Consider the following 24,608-nt stretch of genomic DNA (forward strand, 5'->3'; position numbering starts at 1 on the left):
AGAATGCGGAGCACCGGCCGCGTGGGGCTCCGCACCCTGACTATACCAGCCCACATGGTCCATGGATTGGGGGGTCTCGGAAGGGGAGGGGCAGCCAAGCTTTCCCCTCCCCCTCCGAGCCCTTGTCCAATTCAAGGACAAGGGGCTCTTCTCCACCTCCGATGGGCGGTGGAGGTGGAGGCTGCGATTTCCTGGGGGGGGGGGGGGGGTTCATGATGGCATCTGGGAGTCCCCTTTAAAAAGGAGTCCCCCAGATGCCCACCCCCCCCCCTCCCAGGAGAAATGAGTATAGGGGTACTTGTACCTCTTACCCATTTCCTTTAAGAGTTAAAAGTAAATAAACACACAAACACTTAGAAAAAGTATTTTAATTGAACAAAAAACATAACCACGGAAAAAGTCCTTTAACATTCTTAATTAACCATTAATACTTACCTGTCCCTTTAAATAAATGATCCCTCGCAATAGCCTCGGAAATGTTCTATCAGTTACAATGTAACAAAGTTATTACAATGTAACAACTTTGTTACATTGTAACTACGCCGCACCCGACGTCACTTGCCGCTCAGCCGCCTTGCAGGACGCTAAGTCCCCGCCGGCTCCCGCTGTCCACCTCGCCCACATCTGTCACCCACATGTGGGTGACATGTGGGTGACATGTGGGAGAGGCGGGGAGGGCAGCGGGAGCCGGCGGGACTTAGCGTCCTGCACGGACCCGACATACTACTTAGCGTCCTGCACGGACCCCTATACTCATTTCTCCAGGGAGGGGGGGTGGGCATCTGGGGGACCCTTTTTTAAAGGGGACTCCCAGATGCCACCATGAACCCCCCCCCCCCCCCCCAGGAAATCACGGCCTCCACCGCCCATCGGAGGTGGAGAAGAGCCCCTTGTCCTTGGATTGGACAAAGGCTCGGAGGGGGAGGGGAAAGCTTGGCTGCCCCTCCCCTTCCGAGACCCCCCAATCCATGGACCATGCGGGCTGGAATAGTCAGGGTGCGGAGCCCCACGCGGCCGGTGCTCTGCATTCTGGCTATCCCAGCCTGCATGGGGGACAAGGGGTTAAAGAGGTCTGGGAGGGGGGACCCGACGTCGTTTTTTTTTTATATTTCCCACACTCAGGACAAAGTAAGTAAAACTCTTCTCACTTGGGGGAATCTATGAAAATAATACACTATTGTTACCTGTGCAAAAAAAATGACATTTTCCGCATTTAAAAGACATTTTTGCCCTTGAAACTTAAAAATCGATTTTCTCAAAAACTATAAGGTCTTTTTGAAAAAAAAAATTTTCCTCTTATTCCCACTGATCCCCTTAATATACCCGGGGAATTTGGTGTTCCTAAATTTTAAGCAGGCTTTGCTATTAACCGTTAAAGTCGGCGGGTTTTTAAATGTATATATTTTTCCTTTGAAACTTTAACATCGATTTTCTCAAAAACTATAAGGTCTTTTTGAAAAAAAAAATGTTTTCCTCTTACTCCTTCTGATCTCCTTAATATATTCTCCAAATTTGAGGCTCTCAACAATTAAGGGGGCTTTGCTATTAACCCTTAAAGTCGGCGGCTACCTAACATTGATCCATGCGTCAACTTTTCCGCTTGGGAGCATTGCCTTACGCATTAATTGCTAGTAGGAAATTATGCGTAAGGCAATAACGTAACAACCTGCATTACGGTATTCTTACGCGTAATTGCGTAAGGGCCATGCGTAATTACAGACATGAACCGTAGATAAATGTCTACGCCGTAAGAGTAATTCCGTAATGCGTAATAGCGTAAAATTACGCCTAATGAACCGTAAGCGTAGTTTTTTCCATTACGCCCAGCACTAAATCCAGATTTTTCCCCAGAAGTTTTGGCATCTATTCCACTCATCCATGCAAAAATTCAGATGTTAGACCCCTTGAAACATCTTTTCCATCACTTTAGTGGCCAGCATAAGTGTTTCTAGTTTTCAAAGGTCGCCTCCCCATTGAAGTCTATTGCGGTTCGCGGAAGTTCGCGCAAACCGAACTTTTGCGGAAGTTCGTGTTCGAGACTGAAAATTGGAGGTTAGGGCCATCTCTACATAGGACTTGTACTTCAGAAGTGGTTGGTGAGGAAATGTAAGACCTCTTAACCCTGCATGGCAAGATGCACAGTTGCTGGTAAGCAAAGCGATTTTTTTTTTCAGTTTGAAAAGCTTAGTTTGAAAGGTATTGTATTTTTAAAAGTATTACATGTAATCAGGGCCATTTCTAGGCTTGTTGCTGCCTGAAGCAAACTTGCCCCCCCCCCCCCCCTAATCACCACCACCATTTGGAATGGTCGCACAGCAGATAGCTGCAGTGGATACAAAAAAATGCCCTCAGTATACATCGGTAAGTATCAAGGTATAGGTTCCCCTAGTATAGGAAGCCAGGTATTGGTGCCCCCAGTATAGGTAGCCAAGTATCGGTGCCCCCAGCATAGGCAGCCAGGTATAGGTGCCCTCAGCATAGGTAGCTAGTTATAGGTGCCTACATTATAGGTGGCCATGTATAGGTGCCTGCAGTATAGGTAGCAATGTATACGTTCCCCAGTATAGATTAGCCAACTATTGGTGCACCCAGTATAGGAAGCCATGTATAGGTGCCCCCAGTATATAAAGACAGGTAAAGGTGCCTCCCAGTATAAGTAGCCAAGTAGAGGTACCCCCAGTATAGGTAGCCATGCATAGGTGCCCCCAGTATAGGTGGCCAGGCATAAGCACCCCCAGTATAAGTAGCCAGCTATACAGTAGGTGCCCCTGCATTGGTAGTCAGGCATAGGTGTCTCCAGTATAGGAAGCCAGGTATAGGTACTCCTAGTATAGGTAGCCAAGTATAGGTGCCCGGATGCCCCCAGTATAGTTAGACAGGTGGTCACTTACCTCCCTCCAGCTCTGTCAGTAAACGGCTCTCCAGGTGGTAGGTTACAACCCCTCCTTCCACCGCCAGGTGGGCGGGCAAATGGCGGGCCGGTGAACAGTGGGCTGTGTTGTCACTTACAGAAATGTGGAGCGCCCAGCAATGCCCCCAGCCAATCTACTGCATGAATGACATGCCTTTGGATGCATCATGGCAGATCCACCCTTTCATGTAATCTGAAAATGTGTCATGCACAGTACATTTGAATGGGGGGATGCACAGAACTATCCACAAATGAGCCTGTTCGAGTGCTAGAGGCCTCAGAAGTTATACCACTTCCTAGTAAGAAATCAAGTATGCAAAATCACTTTGACAGGGGGCCAAACGGGCTCTTACAAGGTAGGAACATATCACCATTCCATACCACCATTCCAATAATTATTTAAGAAACAGCAGTTGTAATTGTTGTTCTCACAAGTGAATGAGCAGATCAGCATCTCCATTGCTAACTAACAAAAACGATGGGATGTTCACTTAACAGGTGACTACTGTGACGGCTCTGCTTATTTTATTATAATTTATTTTATTTTACTTTTTTAATACACTTGTACTGCATGCGTGTTTTATTGTTTCCAGTAATCCGCTATGCTTTAACCACTTGCCGACCGCACACTCATACCGTGCGGCGGCAAAGTGGTAGCTGGAGGACCAGCGACGCAGTTCTGCGTCGCCAGGTGCCTCCCTAATTAATCAGGAAAGGCCGCTCGTGTGAGCGGCCGTTTCCTGTTAGATCACGGAGCGGGTCTCCATGAATAGCCTGCGAGCCGCTGATTGCGGCTCGCAGACTAAATGTAAATGTAGGAGACACATGTCTCCTTTGTTTACATTGTACGGCGCTGCTGCGCAGCAACGCCGTAAGGCAGATCGGCAATCCCCGGCCAATCAGCGGCCGGGGATCGCTGCCATGTGACAGGGGACAGCCTGTCACTGGCTGCACAGGACGGATAGTGTCCTGTGCAGCCCCGATCACCGGGGGGGGGAGCAGGTAGGAGAGGGAGGGGGGAATTTCGCCGCGGAGGGGGGCTTTGAGGTGCCCCCCCCCGCAACACCCAGGCAGGCAGAAGAGATCAGACCCCCCCCTGCACATCATCCCCATAGGGGGGAAAAAAGGGGGGCAATCTGATCTCTCTGCCTGCTACCTGATCTGTGCTGGGGGCTGCAGAGCCCACCCAGCACAGATCACTAAAAACAGCGCTGGTCCTTAAGGGGGGGTAAAGGGTGGGTCATCAAGTGGTTAAAATGCTTTGACTTAGCTTTGTATTGTGCATATTGCTAAAATCACCTGCAAGATGGCAGTTCCCACACAAATGAACAACAAATTAAAAAAAAAAGAAAAAACAGAATATGGACCTGCATTGCATTGACCTATTGTTTTAGTTTAATTATATCTAGCTAAAGTTTTGAATTACAAAAGTTCTTCTTAGCTGGAGAACAGAGAAGACCATTGGTGATCCAGCAAACACAGCTTAGTTTTATTTAGAATTCTTAATTAAGAGGTTATGAGAGCCTCAGAAACAAAGTAACACGCAGAGGCTGGAAAGCGCAGTAATTAGGCAAATGAACAGAAATATCTTTGCAATTATTACAACTTACAAAAAATGTGGTAAAAACAAGTTTTCACATACTTATATTTTTCTGGCCGTATTCTCATTATTGTGAAAATGTGTTTTCTCGTGTCAATACGTTTTCATGACGATTTTTATCTGTGTGAAAATTTGAAGTGTGAAGTTTTCACAAACATGAAGGTTACATGGCCATAACCACTCATCACTATTGAGGAAGTGGGCTCATTCTGTGAAATTAGTATTATTATTATTATTGATTTATAAAGTGCCAACATATTCCGTGGCGCTGAACAAAGTAAGAAATGAACATGCGGTACATAATAGTATAGACAAATGGAATACATCAATATACAAAATTGGTGACAAAATACAGAATCAATACAAAATATAGAATTGGTGATGACAGTGACAAAAGTAACATGATAAATAAAATGTATAATGAATCCCAAGACACAAAAGGGGGAGAGAGCTCTGCCCTTGTGAGCTTACAATCTAAATGCATTGTATAGTTGTTGAATATTTCTTCTTAATTCAGTGACTCAGGAGGTCAGTACATTTGTACTTATACTTCTTGTTAGAATTTTTTTCCACTAATGCAAACCTGTATTTTTTTTTTTTAGTTAGATACTAACCTAAGTAGAGGGAAGCCTCCTGATGATCCAAAGAATGAAAAAAAAATAGCGGCTGTTAAAAAGGGCTCCAAAAATAGCCATTATTTTATTTATCGGCTAGTGAAATGGGTGCCTGTAAATGCTGTAGAATATTATTATTATTATTTAGGATTTATTTAGCGCCAACTTCTTCTGCTGCACTGTACAGAGTATATATATTCTTGTCACTAACTTTCCCTCAGAGGAGCTCACACTCTAATCCCTACCATGGTCATATGTCCATTGTAGTCAAAGACCTGGCTAAGATTCAAACCGGGGACTCAACTCTGCAAGTCAAGAGTGCTAATTACCATGCCACCATCCTGCCCAAAATATCAGTCATAACACCAATATGCTACTATTCCCTACTGTAACCTCTATTTTTGCATTTTGTTAAATAGGCACCAGGAAAAGTGATAAATTCTTAGTAAACTTACCAAACTTACCAACCAATATTCTACTACTTCATCTATATAGTACAATATCAGTAATACTTACCAATATTCTATTACTTCATCTATATAGTACAATATCAGTAATACTTACCAATATTCTACTATGACCTAACCTTCTCCCTAAACTCACACAGAACCCTCCCCTGGTGGTGCCTAACCTTAGCCCCCCCCCCACCCCACCCCCCACCCCCCACCCCGTGGTGGTAGCCTAAACTTAACCTCCCACTGATATCTAGCCTTAATCCCCCATGGGCAACTAACCTTAACCCATCTTTGTCAACTAGCCTTAACACGCTGGCTGGCAACTAACCTTAACCCTCCCTATGGCCATATAACTTTAACTCCCCTGTGGGTGACTAACCTTAATCCCCCCATGGGCAGCCAACCTTCACCTCCCATGGGCAACTAACCTTAACTCTCCATGTAAAACTAACCTTGAACCCTCCTGCACCTAAACTTAAAGCGGATCCAAGGTGAAAAAGTAACAATAACAAGTAACGTGTCTATATATCTTATCTAAAGTTTAGATAGTTTACACAGCAAATCAAAAGTTTATGCTTATTTATTGCTGTGATACAATGAGAGCGGCCATGTTCTGTTTGTCACACTACACTGAGGCAAGCTGATAGCATCTCCAGCCCTCAGCCTGTGGAACATTTCACCCCCCTCCTCCTCCCCTCTGCCTCTGAAATCTCTGGCTATTCACCTCCTCCTCCTCCTGCCCAGACTGAGCTCCCATAAGCCCTTGCTACCTGGGAATGAGTGCCAACACTCTCTGAAAGGCTGAGGGCGAGGCTTGGTTAGTTTATAGGGAATTAGAGTATTAAAACAAAACAAAAAAAGTATTTGGCTTGATGAATGCCCTATAAACTATATGAAAGGAACACAATTATGCAATGAGTACAAGTATATCTCGGATCCACTTTAACCACCCTCCCCAAGCCGCTAATTAGAAGGGTAACCAATATTTAAACTCTTTAACCTCCCGGCGGTCTGATTCCTTCCTGATTTTAGGGTCTAAAAGCGGTACAATTTCTTCATGTGCTTTTAGACCCTAAAAGCAAGAAAAAAAATAATTCCCCCAGAGAGCCTGCAGCAGCCCCTACACCTGCTCACCTTCCAGGGATCCAGTGCTGCAGTTTTCCGTTCGTCCTTTGGGTGGTGTAACCCTATAGTGAGATTGCCGGCTGTTGTCAGGATGACAAACAACAATCTCACCAGGGGGATCCAGAGCCTCCAAGGACAGGAAGGAGAATGGAATGGATGCCAGCGTCTAGATCCCGGGGGAGGTGAGTTGAAACACCCGCTGTGCGCTATGCTCTGCAGTAACCTCGCGGTGGCTACCATGAGTCAGGCTTAGGGTTGCCGTTCTGAGCTGTGGACTTCCAACCTCAAGCCTGACTCGGGGTTACTGCTAAGGAGGTTAAAGCCACTAATTATAACAGTTGTGAAGTTGTAACCCCTAATTAATACTGTTGTAATGCTGTAACCGCAAAGTCTTTCCTATAAAGCAGTAATTTAACCAAATTCTTTAAAGCCACTAATTAGAACTGCTGCAAAGCCGTAACCAGTAATTAATACTGTTGTGAAGCTGTATCTACTAAGTAATTCACCAAAGTCTTTAAAGCTGCTAATTAGAACTGCTGTAAAGCCATACCCATATCACTAATTAATACCATTATAAAGCGGTAACAGCTACCATATTTTTCGGACCATAAGACACACTTTTTCTTCCCCAAAAGGAGGGAGAAAAAGTCCCTGCGTCTTATGGTCCGAATACTACAATTCTGACCAGCGCAAATAGCTGGGCTGGATAAGCCCATGAACGTAATGAAGCCTTTGTTAAAAAATGGGCAGTCTGGTATGATTATAGAGAATCTGAGAGGGCCAAGGCCTTAATTTCCGGTAACTGAAACCTAATATCTGCTATGTATTGGCTTAGAGCCATACGGAGCCTACCAAAGTGCCATTCCTTTAAACTCCTGAAACACATTTTGGTCATTTGTATATTAATGCAATATGGTTGCCTTGCCGTATAACATTGGATAGCCAGGTTTTTTCTATTTTCCTATTTCCCTATCTTTGTCCCACTACCTCCCCTTCCCCTTCCCACCTTTCCTACCCTCTATCCCCCTCTACTGTTATATGTTTTTCTTTTTTCCCTTCTTTATCCTTATCTTTTTGTTTACCATTGGCTGTAATGAGACTACCCTTTTTTGCGCATTCTAGTGTCTAACACTTTTTTGACATCACACTATACTTACCTAGATGCACGAATTTCATTTTCTTTTTATAAGGTTGGTTGTGTATACAAGAACTATTTTTATAGCTGAAAACCATTGTGACATATTTAAATGTACACAAAAGAAACTATGTTATTGTCTCAGCTTATCCCTGTGAATCATACTGTATACGTTTGTTTGTATTCTGTTATTCTTTTCAATAAAACATCATAACACAAAAAAAAGTTAATGGTAACTAAATATGGCGTAGCTAAAACATCAATACTGTTTTAATCCTCATTGAGAAAACAGGTCTAGGTGCGAAGTGGTTACATTTCCCTCATTAAATAAATGCAAACCAAATCTATGTAAGAATTTAAAACAAAAAAACAAAAAATTCCCTTTAACAGACCAAATTACATAAGGAAATAGTAGATATATTTTTAAAGCTGTCCTTTTAGCCAGCAATGAGACAGTATATTACGCTGTATGCTTTTTATCTGAATATGCAGCCTAACAGCAAGAAACAGTTCTCTGCATGCTAACTGTCACTGCTTCAAGAATAATATTAATTTCTCTTGAAGTCATGGTGAATGATGGTTTATAGTGTAATGTGAACTAGCAGGATTCTTACAATGCAATAACAGAGTACAGCTAATCACATCACACAGCACCAGACTCATGTATCCACCTCTGAGAAAAAAAGATAAATAGGGGTCAGTGTTTAGGATGAAAGCACCGTGCCTTGCAATCAGACAGTGACATGATGACTTCTTTAGGTGGGCAAAGAAGGTTAATAGTTTGATTACTATAATGCTGAGAGCTCAGCTGCTGGTGCCCCCTTAGGGGGTTGTAACGAATGCGGTAGAGATGTCGGTTGCTAAGAAGGGGACTCTAAATTCAGCAATCAAAATCAAGAGGCACCTGCTATTTCTAAAGCTCTTGCGTCATCCTCATGCAAAACACAAATGATTAGCTCTCAGAGGGCTACTAGTGGCAGCGACTCCATTACCCATACATGGAAATGTCTCAGCGGCTGTGACTGTAGTCTGCTATTATAATGGCTGAAGTAAATAATGCTGATGCCTAGTTGTGTGATTCTTTTTCCTTGCTTGCACAGAAGTACTGCAATATTTCATGCAGTGCTCAGCTGCACTGCAGACACAATAAGAAATAAACCACTGGGTTACGTACACTCTGCACTATGTTCTCATGTAAAGTTAAAGCAGAAATCAAAGCAATGGCTTTAAAAACAATAATAAGATCAGCATTCTTAGAGGAATGTGTATTGTTTTCCCCATTTTTCATGTTTATGTTATTTATTACATTCAGTGCAAAAAAATTACCTTTTTGCTTCAGTTATTTTTATTGCATTTTCACTTAACAAATATACCAGGGGTTCAAGCTGTGTGACTTGAATGATTCTCATTGTTTTTGAGAACACTGATTTAAAAAATTGATTTTTGTTTTAAATTATTTTCGCACACTTAAATGTATATGTTTTCAAAGCTCTGTATATGCATTTGAAAAATGGACAGCGGGGGTCCCCCCTCCCAAGCCAAACGTGCCCAAGTCTCTTTAACTCTTTAACCCCCTTGTCAGCCATTCAGGCTGGTATAGCCAGAATGTAGAGCCTGGACCACATGGGGCTTTGCAGCCTGAGCTATACCAGCCTGCATGGTCCATGGTATGAGGGGGGGGCTCTGAAAGAGAAGGACAGCAAAGTCTCCTCTTCTCTCCCCCAGGGCCCTTGTCCAATACATGGACAAAGGGCTCATCCCCACCTCTGACACCCAGGAAGAAAGCGGGGGTACCCGCCCTCACTCCTGTGGGTGTAGGCACAGGGGGCATTCATGATGGCATCAGGAGGACCTTCAGATACCCACGTTCTCCTCAGGTAAAGGGGTACTGATGTCACCCATTTCCACAAATCGTTAAAATGAAATAAAAATGCAGCAACAAAAACATTTCCTTTATTATTCTAAACTAACCATAAATACCAAACTTTGGATAATCCCACACCAGTACCCTGGGAAATGTCCCACACCAATACCATGTCATGATATGACATGAGGACCGTCCATAAACAGGGAGCAGACATGGAATCCGATGATGAACACTTTATTCTGAAGCATTTGTAAGCAAAGTTACATCCACAGAGTAGCATACAGCTTTCACCCAGCTGCCTCACACCAAACTGACTGTTTCTCCCTCTCTACCAGACAATAAATTAGGATTGTCAACAAACACACCTCAAATGTAATCAAGCGATAAGGACAAGGCCAGTCTGCTAACACACAACAGAACAATAGTATATCCCCCACCCGACTCTAGTTAAGCTAGCCATACACTGGCCCGATTTGCCGCCGCTTCGACAGCAGATTCGATCACTGGGATCGAATCTGCTGCCAATAGTTCGCGCTACACGCCAAATTTTGATCCATTCCGTCCGATCCCGTCGATCTCGCCATGCAGAAAATAACCGTCGATCACCCGCGGGTAAAGAGCGCATCACTAGCGGCGTTCGAGTGCCCGACGGCCGACGCAATAGAGCTGCAATACATTACCTGCTCCGCCGGTGCGACTCCCGGGTCTCCGCTCTTCTTCTCCGCTCTGGTCTGGTCTGGTCTCCGGCATGCTTCCCTTCTTCCTGTCCCGGCAGGAAGTTTAAACAGTAGAGGGCGCTCTACTGTTTAAACTTCCCCCAGACAGGAAGAAGGGAAGCATGCCGGAGACCAGACCAGACCAGAGCGGAGAAGAAGAGCGGAGACCCGGGAGTCGCACCGGCGGAGCAGGTAATGTATGCAGGCATGCGGGCGGGGAAAGCGGCGGCAGCACCACCACAGATTGTGAACGGTTTCAGGCTGAAATCGGTTCACAATCTGTTTGCAGTAAAGGTAGCCATACGATCCCTCTCTGATCAGATTCGATCAGATAGGGATCTGTCTGTTGGTCGAATCTGATGGCAAATTGACCAGTGTATGGCTACCTTAACACAATCAATGCAGAGTCCAATCACAGCAAACAAACAAGGCAGGAACAAAATACATTAAACAAAAAATACAGTTATTACATATACATCACAACCCAATGAATGGTGAAGAGTGCCACACACATCAATCCCTGCTGTGAGGTATATTTTAATGGATTTACCAGTCCAGCAGTGTTGCCTGATTATTGTGTAAGTATGGACCAAGAATATCCAGTCTAGTGCAGATGCTGTTAAAATTTCTTTAACCACTCATCTCTCAGTGACAGCGTATCTATGTCCTTTCCAGTAGTATCTAGGGCTTCAATATATGGCCACTGCTTTAATGAGCACAGCGTACATGTTAACACATGTCTGTGCTCATTTCTCCCTCTCCCTCTAACTACACTAACTACAGAACTCCTCCCTGGAATTTGTTCCAACTACCCCAGTTCTTTCCCTGCCCTTTACCCCTTGCATTGATTGAGAAGCAGGGAATATTACACTGTAAGTATCTCTCACCTGTCCTCATCCCACCAGCAATCACTCCCCCATCCACGCAGTACTGCTGTCAACCTATAGTGCCAAATGGACCAATTGAAATTGCCAGAACCTGGTCCTTTCAGCACTTAACAGGAGTACTGCACAGAGGGGACAGTGTCGCAGGTGGAATCAGGACAGGTTTAAGGTACTTTCAAATTATGCTCCTGTCTTCTTGATCACTGCATCGGGGAGGGGGATATCTAGTACGAGCCTAATCTGGCTATGTATACTGGAGGGGGGGGGGGGTGGCCAATAAAGGGGCACATTTGAGTATCTACCCTGCAGAACATCTGGCCATCTGTACGGGGGGGGGGGGGCTAATAATGCTTGGAAAGCACGCACTGAAGAATCCAAAATAAAATATCATCACCATACATTAGGACATGAACATACTTTTTGTTTTTTCTTATTTTTCTTTAAACTATAGCGAAAAGGGGAGTAAAATAATCAGTACATTGCAAAGTGAGAAGTAAAAAAATAGAAAAGAGATCAAGAAATGATTGATATTCACCATGTAATTTGTTCATGTTGTTTGACACACAATGAGCCTGTAAGTCATAATCTTTACTACTGGCAGACAAGAAAAAAACGAGACAGCACCAACTGCCATTATATATAATCACACCCCCTAACATTGAGCAAGGCTAAAAGTGTTTTTTTTTTATAGATATACATATGCACACGGACATACTGGTTGCCAGTGTTGCTCGGATACCTCATTATCCTATTCGAGCTTGGTCGAGTTTGGATAGTAAACTTTCCGAATTCACTCAAAGTTCGATATTCGAGTTAATCGAATATCCGATTCGACCTCGGATATCCGACGTCACTATCCGAGTCTGTATTCGAGTAAAATATTCGAGCTGGCCTTAAATAGCTTTTAAAACTTGTATTGGAGGTCAATGATGCATGAATCCACCTTTTTTATGAAGAAAAACATCAAGTGATTATGTGGTGATGATGTAGTAGTTATAAAAAAGGTCTCAAAAAAAGTAAATTAACTTCATGAAAAGTGTTTGCATGAGAAGGTGTGTCCAAAATGGTTGTTGGAAGTCTTCATTTACGTCGTCTTCATCTTCTTCTTCTATATCTTCTTCTTCTTCTTCTTCTTCTTCTTCTTCTTCTTCTATATCTTCTTCTTCTTCTATATCTTCTTCTTCTTCTTCTTTTTCTATATCTTCTTCTTCTTCATCTTCTTCTTCTATATCTTCTTATTCTTCTATATCTTCTTCTTCCTCTTCTTCTCTATCATAATAATATGTGTCTTATTTTAATAACAACACCATAGTTATATTTGTGTTGATGGCATAATAGGTAGTGGCACATTGCAAGCCACAGCGCCTTTTTCTGTGTACCCTGGCGGTGGTAAAACACAGACATCAGCAGGAGGAGGAAGTAGTTGCAAGTTGTAGTGTGGTAAATTTAATAGCTGGTAGGAGAGTGGGTGGCAGCAGAAAAATAGTTCTTCTTCTGTTCTCCCTGGCAGTGGTAGCAGCACACAGCCAGCAGAAGCTCAATGCAGCTACAGGAGGAGGAGTAGTGTGTGTCAGGCAGTGTGATGTGACTGACATAATAGGCCCTGGTTCCGAGCAGTGGTACCAGGGCCGTAAATAAACAGCATGAGGTTCCAGACAGCGGTCGTGAAGCCCACATTGTATCCAATACACAATTGGGACAGCACAGTTTTCAACCCGGACACCTCTAAAATAATAAAAAAAAAAAAATTCTAAATAAATAATGCAGGGCAGGCAGCTATTTTTGAGCGTAATAGCTGGTGGCGCATGGGCAGCAACACCTTGTAATGTGTTCCCTGGCAGTGGAGACACAGACAGCAGGAAGAAATACAGCAGCAGCAGCAGGTGTAATGTGTGTGTGCCACTTCATGTCCCCCTCTCACCAACAACAGGGGCCAGGAATTCGCCTTCCACCCAAGCCTGGTTCATTTTGAGAAACGTCAGTCTGTCCACAGACTTGTGAGACAGACGAGATCGCTTCTCAGTGACGACTCCACTGGCTGCACTGAAGCAACGCTCTGACAGTACGCTGGAAGGGGGGCAGGAGAGCACTTCCAGGGCGTACTGCGCAAGCTCGCTCCAGATCGGCAGGTGGTTGACCTAATACTCCATGGGATCAACAGGGGCAACGCTGTCAAGCCCACTGAAGGACCCCATGTAGTCAGCCACCATGCGGGTAAAGCGCTGCCTGTGACTGGAGAAGGATGCTGCTGCAGGCACCTCCTCTCTAATCCTTGGCAGCTCTACACTCATGTAGAGCTCATTGGTCAGAGACAGCAGGTCTGTGGTGCGCGTGCGCTTGCTGCTGGTGGATGCAGGCACCTGCTGCTGCCTCTGTGCTGGCTGGACAGTGGGGGTGGATGTCTGAGGGAAGGATTCCTCCAAGCGCTCAACAAGGGACAGCTGCAAATCCCTCATTTGTTGCGCACGGTCTCCTCCTGCAGGCAGGAACTGGCTGAGCTTCCCCTTCAGACGTAGGTCCAGAATCATGCAGATCCAGATGTCCTCTCTCTGCTTCATCTGGATGACCCTTGGGTCCTTGCACAGGCACCTCAGCATGTGCACTGCCATTGGGAAGAGTCTGGCCACGTCTGCTGGCACATCATCGGCAGCCCCAGAGCCGACAGTGCTGTCCTCCTCTTCCTCTGCCTCCTCCACCTCATCCTCTCTAAACCCCCGCACCAGTCCAGCTGCGCTCTGCTGCTCCCCCTCATCAGCAGCAAGGTCAGGGACCTCCACCAACTCCAAGCCCTCCTCCTCAGAGGTGGCCTGTGAAGCTGCCTGCAGCTCCTGCTGGTCCAAGGCTGCCGCTCCCTCTTCCAGCAGTGCATACAGGGCCCTGTCCAGCACACACACCAAGGGGACCCACTCGCACACCATTGCATGGTCCCTGCTTACCATGTTGGTGGCCTGCAGGAAGGGTGCCAGTACTGAGCACACCTGCTACATGTGCACCCAGTCCTCCGTGGAGATGATGGATGGGAGGTTGGTGGCGGCACGCCCAGTTGCAGTGATGGAGGCAACTGTTGCTCGTGCAACGTACTGGCTGACAGCCTGCCTCTGTTCAACCAGACACTCCAACATCGCCAGGGTGGAGTTCCAGCGAGCTGTAACATCGATCATGAGACAGTGCTGTGGCAGGTGCAGCTCCTTCTGCACCTCTTCCAGGCTCGCTACGGCTGCAGGCGAGTGCTGGAAATGACGCACAACCTTCCTTGCCGCCTCAAGGAGTCGGTCCATCCCCTGGTAGGTCCGCAGGAACTTTTGGACTACCAGGTTCAGGACGTGCACCAGGCAGGGGATGTGGGTCAGGTCTCCCCTGCTGATTGCAGCAACCAGGTTTGCCCCATTGTCGGACACCACCTCTCCGACTCTGAGGCCTCTGGGGGTCAGCCAATTCCTCTCCTGCTCTCGGAGTTTGGCCAGGACATGGTTCGCTGTCAGTATGGTCTTCCCCAGGCTGACCAATTCCAGCAGCGCTTGGCAGTGGCAGGGCTTCACGCTGCTGCTGAGGCGGGGGGTTTGGGCTGGTGTGCCAGAGGATGGAAGCGGATCAGAGGAACCTGCTGCAATTCCGCTGACCCTGCATGGTGGCACCACCCACTGCGTTGTTGCTGCTGCTGCTCTGACAGTGCCCGATGCTGCTCCCTCCTCCTCACCCCCTTCCACCAAGCTGACCCAATGCGCGGTGAAGGACAGATAGCGGCCTGTCCCAAACCGGCTGCTCCATGAGTCCATGTTGACGTGGACCCGTTGACCCACCGCGTGCTCCAGCCCTCTCCCGACATTGGCCATCACAGAGTGGTGAAGTGCAGGGATGGCCGTGCGTGCAAAATAATGTCGGCTGGGGATTGGCCAATCGGTTGCTGCACACATCAGGAGCACACGCATGTCGCTCCCCTCCTGCACAAGGGAACAAGAAAGGAGTTGGGAGCACATGGCCCGTGCCAGCAAGCCGTTCAGCTGATGCACGCGACGGCTGCTGGGAGGCAGAACCCTGACCACCCCCTGGAAGGTGTCGCTGAGCAGGGTCTGGCGACGCCTTTTGCTGGCACGGGAATCAGTGGAGGGAGCAGAGGAGGCCACTGAGAACTGGCTGCCAGAACAGGCCTCAGTGTCGGCGGCAGGAGTTGCAGAGGGAGGAGGAGCAGTGCATTTCTGACGCACTCCTGCTGGTGCTGCTGGAGGAGGTGGAGGAGGTGGAGGAGGGCGGGTGGCTGCTGCCGATAGCTTCGCAGTGGTGGCGGGTCTGCCACTGCCACTGCCAGCTTCCTTCAACTTCATGAACTCCTCATGCTCATGAAAGTGTTTACCTGCCAGATGGTTGACCAGAGAGGTGGTGCCGTACGCAGAGGGCTCCTTCCCTCTGCTGAGCTGCTGGCAGCACTGGTTGCAGGTGGCATACTTGCACTCCACATATGGCAGGGTGAAATAATTCCAAATTGGGGAGGTGAAGTTGCCCCTTCGGCTGGAAGGTGCTGCTGCCGCTGGTCTCCCTGTGGTGGTTGGGGGGGGGAGGGGGTTCTTGGTGCGGCTGGTGGCACTGGCAGAACTCTCCGCCTCTTGATCAGCACCCTGTGTGGCCTGCATACCACGCCCACTTCTGATCCTGCCTATGCCTGCGATGCTGATCCTTCTAGCAAGGCCCACAGACGCATCCTCCTCCTCCTCAGAGCTGATGACATCCTCAGGATCTGCCACCCAGTCTCTGTCCTTCACCCTGTCATCATCATCCTTCCCCTTTGCAAATCATGTCCTGCTGGGATGACCCGACAAACTCCCCTTCTGCATGCATGGGCTGAGGGACAGTCACCACTGTCTGACTGTCCAAAGCATCATCCCTCAAAGTGCCCATCAGAATTTCTTCCTCCTCCAATTCTGCCACAACAGCACTCCATAGCCCCGCTGTGCTTGGGGATAACAAGAAGGTGCTGCTGAGTGACAGGGTGCTGGTGTTGCCCACTGGGGCTGGAGAACTGCACTCCTCCTCCTCCCCCCCAGGCAGTGCTGGGCGGCTGCTCTTGCGAACAGGAGTGGTGGCGGGGGTGGAGGACTCGGTTCCAGAGCTAATGATGGCCTGCTCATCCACCATCAGTTCCACCACAAAGTCTGCATCCTTCTCCTCAATAGCACGGCTACGACCTGGCGGTGGGAGGAACATCTGCGCCACACGCTGCTGCTGTGTCTCTGCAGCGTGACTCCCAGCTGTTGGGCGGCCAAGGCGTCCACGGCCAGTGGCTAATGGCGGAATAGCCACTGGTGCAGACGCAGAACTGCGCATGGTGGTGGTGGTGACGCGGCTGCCACGCCCACGACCTCCTCTCTTGCCGATGCCCTTGCTGCCCCTGCCCAAACCGCAGCTGCCAGTGCCAGACATCGTATATTTTTAATATTATACAAATAAAAAAAAAGTTATGTATAGGCGGGTGGGACAAGTGGGGTACTTTAATGGGGTGGGACTGGTGGTGGTGGTGGGTGTGTGAGGTGACGGACAGGTGTACTCTACAGCAGAGATCGGTGTAGCGCTAACGAGAGAGTGCGCAGTGCGCACACAAAGACCCTAGCTGACGCTGACTGACGGTGTCCCTATACACAGACTACAGTAGAGTACAAGTCAGCGAATACACAATAAAGGCAATATAAACAATAGGACGGGTGTAGCACTAATGAGAGGGTGCGGACAGCGCAGACGTGCACTGCGCACACAAAGACCCAAGGTAACGCGGTGACGGACGGTCCCTATCCACAGACTACAGTACAGTACAAGTCAGCGAATACACAATAGAAGTAATATAAACAATAGGACGGGTGTAGCACTAACGAGAGGGTGCGGACAGCGCAGACGTGCACTGCGCACACAAAGACCCTAGGTAACGTGGTGACGGACGGTCCCTATAAACAGACTACAGTACACTACAGTACTAACTAAACAATAGAAGAATCTAGCTAAATAATAGAACAGGTGTGACTAGATTACAGAGAGCAGATACAGGACAGGTATAGCAGTAAAGCTGGGCCTTGCTAATTACAAAATAGTACAAATCTCTCTAACACAGAAGTAGTAAAGTAGAGTAGGACAGGTGAGAGCACAGGTAACTAGAGACTAGAGCACAGAGCAGGGCAGGCTGCCTTGCCTAGGCACAGGGTCTAGCTGTTGGCTGCAGCTGCAGCAGCACCAGTGACAGTCTCCCTCCCTAGTCCCTAATCACACAAACTAAACTGCCTAAAATACAATCTATCTACAATACAAAGCAATACAGTTGAATATCAAGTGTTGGAATATAAAAACGCTTGGTTTAGAACACAATAAATGCACTTGCACACAGACAAAAAGCACTGGAGCAGTCTCTCAGTACATTTAGTCAGTAAGTCGCAAGCAGGACGAGTGAGGCAAGATGGCGCCCGCTATTTATAGAGGGGGGCTTGGCCAGGCTCCCCCTCTGTGATTGGCTGCAGTCAGAGGGCTGGGAACCCTCTGATTCGCTTGTGAGGACTCGAGGTTACGTCTAGTGTTGGGCGAACAGTGTTCGCCACCGTTCGGGTTCTGCAGAACATCACCCTGTTCGGGTGATGTTCGAGTTCGGCCGAACACCTGATGGTGTTCGGCCTTTTAAGTTCGGGTTCGGCCCGAACTATTGAATGGCCGCCGACAGGGCCGAACAGGGCCCCTGTTTGGCCGAACAGGGCCCTGTTCGCCCGAACATGCCGCAATACGGCCCCCCTATGGGGTCGCAGGCATAAGAAGGGGAGCATGCCCCGATCGCGGGGGGGGGTCGGAAATTCCCCCCACCCCCTCCGCTAGCGCTCCCCCCTCTGCCCGCTTCCCCATACAAAAGTTTAAGGGAAGTACCTGCGGTAGTGGATGGCCTGGCAGTGGCACTGTGGAGTGAGGAGGAGGAGTCCGGAGAGTGACGCGTTGAGGGAGGCCGGGCAGCGGGCGTGAGGTCAGAGAAAGGGCGGAAGTACCACAAGGGTACTACCGCTGAACCGCCCGCTGCCCGGCCTCCCTCAACACGTCACTCTCCGGACTCCTCCTCCTCACTCCACAGTGCCACTGCCAGGCCATCCACTACCACAGGTACTTTCCTGAAACTTTTGTATGGGGAAGCGGGCAGAGGGGGGAGCGCTAGCGGAGGGGGTGGGGGGAATTTCCGACCCCCCCCCCCCCGCGATCGGGGCATGCTCCCCCCTTATGCCTGCGACCCCATAGGGCCCCCAAAAGCGGGATGTTCGGGAAGTTCGGGGTTCAGCCCGAACATGCCGAACATCTCGGGCCATGTTCGGCGAACTTTCCCGAACCCGAACATCCAGGTGTTCCCCCATCACTAGTGACGTCTGACGTGACGCTATTCGAGCTGGTGATGCTATCCGAGCTCGGATATCTCCGGATAGCTGCTTGCTATCCGAGTGCGCTTGGATAGCACAGCCCGGATAGCTAATACTATTCGAGCTCGGTATTCGAGCTCGAATAGTGAAAAAAGAGCTAGGATATCTTAGTATCTCAGATATCCTAGCTCAGATGAGCACCACTGCTGGTTGCAAGGCAGTTGGAAACAGCTGTTATCTCCGACAATGCAACAAGCTTCACAGACAGGAAACTTTCAGGACCTAGGTCCTGACATCACACTGTGGGAGGGTTTTCTCTACAATATCAGCCATATGTTCCTGTTGATTTATTTGAGAAAAGTGAAAGATTTCTCGTGGGAAAGGGGCTATCAGCTACTGATTGGGATGAAGTTCAATCCTTGGTTACTGTTCCTGTTTAAGTGACAAGACAACATACTCAGCACTGCGGAAGATGTCGGCATTACTCCGAGTAATGAATGATCTACTTACTGCAAGGGACAAGGGTGATTGCTCAGTTCTTATTCTTCTTGACTTGTCTGCAGCATTTGATACTCTGGATAATGAAATACTAAGCGACTGAAGAATAACTGTGGCCTAAGGGGTGCTGTTCTTAGCTGGTTTCAGACCTTCCTATCTGGCAGGACACAGCAAGTATGTCTGGGCACACACTACTCTAATCCAGTGCCGCTTGCCTGTGAAGTTCCACAGGGTTCTGTGCTATCACCATTACTTTTTGCAGTCTCCATGCTCCCACTGGGCAAAATAATCCAGAACTATGGCCTAGGATACCATTGTTATGCAGATGACACAAACTGTATCTGTCCTTCAAGCCTGGCACCCAAGACCCATCAGCATCCATAAATGCAGGTCTAGTAGATTTACAAAATTGGATGAACACCAGCTGGTTGAGGCTGAACTCTGACAAAACAGAGGTGTTGGTGGTAGGTGGTCCACACATAATGGATAAAGTTCAAAACGCTCACCACCTCAAGCTAGCAATTGGGGGAGATACCGTACAGTATAAAGATGCGAAACCTTGGGGTGATCCTGGATGGAAATCTAAAATTCAGACAGCAGGTATCAGCTGTCGTCAAGTCTTCCTTTTTCCATCTAAGAAATATAGCGAGAATCAAACACCTTATCCCAGCTGAAGACCTACCTGCCCTGGTTCATGCATTTGTATCCCCCCGCCTAGACTACTGCAATGCCCTGTTCATCGGATCTACAGATACAGTTCTGCGCCCAATACAATTTGTACAGAATGCAGCAGCCAGACTCCTAGCCAATGCTCCCCGCAGCTCACACATCACCCCCGTACTGCAAAGTCTTCACTGGTTGCTAGTAAAATGGAGAATCCATTTCAAGATCTGCCTGCTGACATTCAAGGCTCTTAACCACATGGGACCAAAATACATAGCGGATCTATTGGAACTTTATGCCCCTCCACACACCCTTTGCTCTGCCAAAAAGATGAATCTGGTTATTCCCAGGATACACTTAACATTTGGTGCTCTGGCCTTTTCCTATGCAGCCCCTACTTTATGGAGCTTACTTACACAATTAGTACAAAAGGCTCCTTCTCTGGACAGCTTTAAAAAAAGGCTAAAAACTCACCTCTTTTCCCGAGCCTTTGAGACTGCATAATGCAGGGCCACATCGCTTTGAGTCCCCAAGGAGAAAAGTGCTTTAAAAATATTATTGTTACTGTTATTGTTATTATATAGATACTAAATAATAATAATTTTTCCAGGGTGGGATTAGGCTACTAAAGGCAACTCTGTGTTTTTTATCAGACTAAATGTATTACCTTTCCCTTCCCCATTTTATGCAAATGATTAACCTGTTAAGAGATAAGAGTATAGAAATAGGATTAAAGGATACCTGAAGTGACATGTAACATGATGAGATGGACATGTGTATGTACAGAGCCTAGCACACAAAAAAACTATGCTGTGTTCCTTTTTTTCTTTCTCTGCCTGAAATAGTTAAATAAGTAGCCGACTCATTCCTGACTCAGACAGGAAGTGACTACAGTGTAACCCTCACTGATAAGAAATTCCAACTATAAAACACTTTCCTAGCAGAAATTGGCTTATGAGAGCAAGTAAGAGATAAAAAGGGGAATTTCTTATCAGTGAGGGTCACACTGTAGTCACTTCCTGTCTGAGTCAGGACTGAGTCAGCCACTTACTTACCTGATATTTAACTCTTTCAGGCAGAGAAAGAAGGAAAAGGAACACAGCATAGTTATTTGTGTGCTAGGCACTGTACATACACATGTCTATCTCATCATGTCACATGTCACCTCGGTATCCTTTTAAAGTTATAGTACTCTACAGAGAAGACTAATTTGCATTGCATTTATCCACCCACTTGTGTTGTTAAGGCTGGGCCACAAAAAAGCTGACAGTGCAGTGTGTGCAGTCGCTGCACCAAAAAGTGGGTTTGCACATGATTGGTCATGGACAAAGCCAAATGCAGGTGAATTCAGCAGCAGTGCAATTTTAAGACAGTGGGTCTGCCAAGTCAAACTTTGGATGATGCCCCCTCTACTTTAATAAAACATAAGGCTCTAGTTGCCATAGAAGTTTTGTCCAATCAGGGACAAATCAGTGGCTGCTGTTTTTAAGGAGTTGACATTCCCATTCAGTATTCAAGGTATTCAAGAACTTCAGACTAGAGCATGGGTGTTGAACTCCAGACCTTGAGGACCATACCCATGACAGTGTTGAGCAGGGGAGGACTGGGACCTTTTGGCCTGGAGGGAAAACACAAACTAGAGGCCCGTTTTCACAGCAGCCCAAGCCCAAATGACATCACACACGTGCCTCTCGTGCTATATGCCAGTAGTCACATGGGAAATACAGTGAGGGACAGCATGACAGGTAAAGTATAATGCACTGGCACCGGGGGGCACATAATACATTTTGAGTTACAACAGCCGGGGTTTCCGTCGCGTTCAGAATTTATCAGCAGAATTCACATGCAAGCAGCCCTCCTGGAGTGACTGTCTGCCAGCAGCCCTCCTGGATTCTAGGGACTGTCTGCCAGCAGCCCTCCTTGAGTCCAGGGACTGTCTGCCAGCAACCCCTGGAGTCTAGGGACTGTCTGCAAGCAGCCCTTCTGGCGTCTAAGGACTGTCTGCCAGCAGCCCTCCTGGAGTCTAGGGTCTATCTGCCAGTAGGCCTTCTGGAGTCTAGTGACTGTTGAAAACTTTTCAACCTAGACAATACCTTATGTAGCTGTGCACATGCAGTCATTTTAACAATGGTGAAAGACTAGACAGATTTTTATCCCATGGACCCCGCAGGCAATCCTCTGCTCTGCATCATGCTGTGTATATTTACCAGCTTGCCCACCCTCTAATTGCTCTGTAATTGGGCGTTTATTTACCTCAGCCAGCCTAGTAGTTCACATTGCCTTATACAAAAACGTGAAAGCACCAGGCACTGTACCAGCCCTAAATCATTAAATGAGAGGCAGTCTGGGGGGAAATCTCCCCCCTGCCCCCCTGGCCAGTCCTCCCATGGTGTTGAGGATGGACTGAGAAATTAATAAATGTGTTCTTCTTGATGAACCACACCTTTCCCGATTCAGGCCCATCAATTAACTTGAGTTGTGCAAAAAATGTGTGAGGACACCGCCCTTTGAGGACTGGAGTTCAACATCCCTGGACTAAAAGCAAATTCTTGGAAGGTTAGTGCCCATCTTCCTAAAAAAAATGAGTTATCAAGTTCTGGATTAATTACCAGGTCCATTGGTCAATTTTTATTTACTTTTGTATTTAGGGATGTGTATTAGAAGATTCTCTATTTTTTATGTTCTCAAGCATTTACAGTATTGAAGTCTTTGCAAAGGACATTTGTTCTTGCATAAAATAACCTCCCCCCCCCCCCCCCTTGGTGGTCTGTTAAAGTCATACAGTATGAATGAGAATGTTACCCATAATCTAACTGAGGTGGAAAATTACTCTGAAAATAGAGTCTGCAGAGTTGTGAAGGGAAACCTGAGTATGACAGAAATACTTGTGTAAGATACACATAAAATAACTAGATTAAGAAAAATAAATGCCTTTTTGAGCTGCCCAAAGGCTCTTGAAAAACAGCTTACAGTATTTCAACAGAAGTTAACCACATCCATGCTTGGATGCTTGGCCAGATCTATATTAACGGAAACAGGATCAGTCTTGGGGGGAGGCAGTAGATGGCAAATGTTGTATTCCCTGACAGCCAGACCCTTAAAAAAGGAATAGATAAAATAATAATCAGATAACACATGTATCACTCCTCTACAATAAGGTGTTTGCACATGCATGAAGAAAGCCTTTTGCATGGATTGTAGAAACAAAAGTAAAATCGAGAGCACACAATAGTGTAGTATGTTAAAGTCCATGTGGACAAAACAAATTCAATGTGAATGTATACTCACAAAGATGGGTTATCTCATAGGCAACCACTGTATCAGCAAGTGGGGAGATTAGACCTGACCCCACTCAGGTTAAGAAGTTGATCTCTGTAGGTCAGGTGGACAATTCGCAATTGATAAAGGAAACAGAGGCCCAGGAATATAAAAATGTATTAAAACTGTTTAAAATGGGAGGTAGCAGTGGACTTATTGAAGATTCAATTTGTTTGTATCAGGCAATAACTATATTGTATACTCCAAAAACAGTGCAATGCATTTTGCAGTTATTTCAACCATTTCCTCGGGCTGTAAATGGTAGTAGCTTATGTGAGCTCTCAGCAGGCAAGATGCATCCTGCATAGATTGGGACTTGATCCCTCAGTTCAGGGCCAAGTACTTTTCAGAACATTGCAAGGCTCCAGTTTCATGGGGAGGAAGGATGATGACACAGCGCACAATGAAATGGTTTCCAGCAGGAGATGTAATGAGGAATTCCAGATCTCTTGGTAAAAAGTAGGAGAGGCTTTTCATACTCTAGATTCTCAGCAGAGATACACCCAAGACCCAACCAAGGGCTGGGAACCATCTAGCATGTGTAGAAGACTTTGAGGCAAACCTCAAACACAATTAGACAACATGAGTTATCTAAAATGCAAGGTATATAACCCTGGAGATAATATAAGGAACACTTAACATTCCCTATGAATTGCTCTAGTAACAACATTATAGAGACTTAACCTCCTCAAGACCATGTGTAGGTGAAAATAAAGGCACTGTTTAATAACATTAGAATACAAAGTTACTTGTGTAGCACTGATTTACTTTTATTTATCACTTACCTCAAGTATTTAAAAAACTCCCCACTGCTCTTCCTCACTAAGGGCCAGTTTCCACTAGGAGCGGTGCGATACGGCTACATAGCTGCATCGCACTACAGGTGTCCTGAAACATATGCATGGCAATGGAAGAGTTTCCACTGCATGCATGTTGTGCGGAGCGGTGTGGAGCGATCCGAAAATTTGCAGCATGTTGCAGATTCTCACACGGCCGCATCCGCCCGCAGCTGTGTCCCATCTTGGGCAGCACGGTGGCGTAGTGGTTAGCTCTCTCGCCTTGCAGCGCTGGGTCCCTGGTTCGAATCCCAGCCAGGGCACTATCTGCAAAGAGTTTGTTGTATGTTCTCTCCGTGTCTACGTGGGTTTCCTCCGGGCACTCCGGTTTCCTACCACATTCCAAAAACATATGGATAAGTTAATTGGCTCCCCCTAAAAAAAAAAAAATGGCCCTAGACTACAATACATACACTACATAATATAGACATATGGCAATGGTAGGGATTAGATTGTGAGCTCCTTTGAGGGACAGTTAGCGACAAGATATATATATATATATATATATATATATATATATATATATATATATATATATATATATATATATATATATACACTGTGCAGCGCTGCGTAATATGTCAGCGCTATATAAATACTAAATAATAATAATAATAATCTC

Source organism: Hyperolius riggenbachi, chromosome 6 (assembly GCF_040937935.1).
Source record: "Hyperolius riggenbachi isolate aHypRig1 chromosome 6, aHypRig1.pri, whole genome shotgun sequence".
Lineage (NCBI taxonomy): Eukaryota > Metazoa > Chordata > Amphibia > Anura > Hyperoliidae > Hyperolius > Hyperolius riggenbachi.